The sequence below is a fragment of the Triticum dicoccoides genome, chromosome 7B (genome assembly GCF_002162155.2).
Source record: "Triticum dicoccoides isolate Atlit2015 ecotype Zavitan chromosome 7B, WEW_v2.0, whole genome shotgun sequence".
NCBI lineage: Eukaryota > Viridiplantae > Streptophyta > Magnoliopsida > Poales > Poaceae > Triticum > Triticum dicoccoides.
Genome location: NC_041393.1, coordinates 768482868 through 768484548, shown reverse-complemented (window position 1 = coordinate 768484548; position 1681 = coordinate 768482868). Strand labels below are relative to the sequence as shown.

Here is a 1681-nt window from a genome sequence, read left to right as displayed (position 1 = left end):
AGGAGGCGGAGGGAGGGGCGGTGGGAGGAGGGATGCCGGCGGAGGAGGGAGGAGGGGCGGCCGCAGGCGGAGGGAGGAGGGTGCGGTGGGAGGAGGAGGGAGGGAAGGAGGGAGTACCTCGGTCACGGACGGACGACGGCGGCGGCGCCGACGCACGACGACGGTTATCGGGGCGGGCGAGAGTGACTGAGAGGGGGGAGAGTGAGTGAGAGAGAGGGTAGGCCGCGCGCGTGGGAATAAGGTAGGGTTAGTAGTAGCGCGTGTACCAAAACGCGCTACAGCTAATGAGAATAGCAGTAGCGATGTGCTGGTATGCACGCTACTGCTAAGTTGGACTAGCAGTAGCGCTTTGCTTATAAAAGCGCTACTGCTAAGTTGTCTGTCAATGCAAAAATATATTGGCAATCAATGATCTTTTTGTGTATAATCTGAATTGTCATTATGAGTCCTCTCCGGTAGGAACCGGAGAAGACTCATATTGCGGCCACAAATTCTACACATAGAGTTCAGTGAAGACCAAGTGATTGTGATAGTTTTAGAAGTAACATATTTAAGGTGGTAAACACCCTGTTCGCGGAGCGAGATGGGACTAAACTTGTGGGCTGAACTTAGCAGTAGCGATTTTTGCAGAAGTGTGCTGCTGCTAACATCTATAGCAGTAGCGCGGTTCATTATAGGGCACTACTGCTATAACTAGCTGGACGGAGAGGTCATGGCAATTAGAGCAGTAGAACGGTTTAGAGGGGACGCGCTACTGCTATTTTTCTTTCAGCAACGCGTTTTGTTTGCACGCGCTGCTGCTAAATAGCAGTAGCGTTGTATTTTGAGGAGCGATGCTGGTAAGATTCTGTGTATAAGGTTTTCCCTAGTAGTGGCTGTGTGTTCATGGAAGATGTCCCATTGCTGATTGGGTGGCCTAGCTTGGCTCTTCCTGAGTGAATAGCAGAAAATCACCACATTGACAACCAGGGTTTGTAGAAAACACCGGTTTATGAACTTTTGCTAGAAACCCCACATTCACGGGTCGGGGTCATAGAATCAGTGTTTTTTGGCAAAAATAAATAAATCATAAACCGTTGTCTTCTGTAAACCTAAGCATCAATGTGGTTGTTTTCTGCAATTCACTCACTGTTCCTTGGTGTGGCTAATACGGACAACCTTCTTTATGACGAAGAATTCACAAGCTACCTGAAGAAGTATCCGGATAATTTCAGTTTACTAGGCCTCTTCCGTCTACATACCCTGTTTCTGTTATTATCTTTAGAGTGAATTCCACTTTTTACCCCATATTTATACATTTGTGACACTAATTACCCCTTCGAGTGAAAATTCGTCTAGAATACCCCTTTTGAAATCTTTGGACCCTTGTTTTTTGATGCGCGTCCATCAGGTAAGGTGTGAGGTGACGCCCTGTATCCAAAAACATGTGGACGGCCACAAGGAGTGGAACAGATAGACAAGAGAAGCTTGGACAAGATCGCCAATGATGCCCTCCGATCCTTACCCTTTTTTTTACAAATCAATGACGCAACATGCCGATCCTATCGACCATAAACAGACAAAATGTAAAACTGGGGTAAAACCGTGTTAAAAGTCTCCAAAATCTGACATTTCGATAAAAGTTCCGCTAAATAGGGTAATATGTGTCACAAATGTACAACTACAAGGTAAAAAATGGAAT

General features: G+C 46.5%; 1 pseudogene; it reads left to right on the top strand.

Moving 5' to 3' along the window:
* Positions 1–1269, top strand: part of LOC119339762 — a 16274-nt pseudogene extending 15005 nt beyond the window's left edge.
* The last annotated feature ends 412 nt before the right edge of the window (positions 1270–1681 follow it).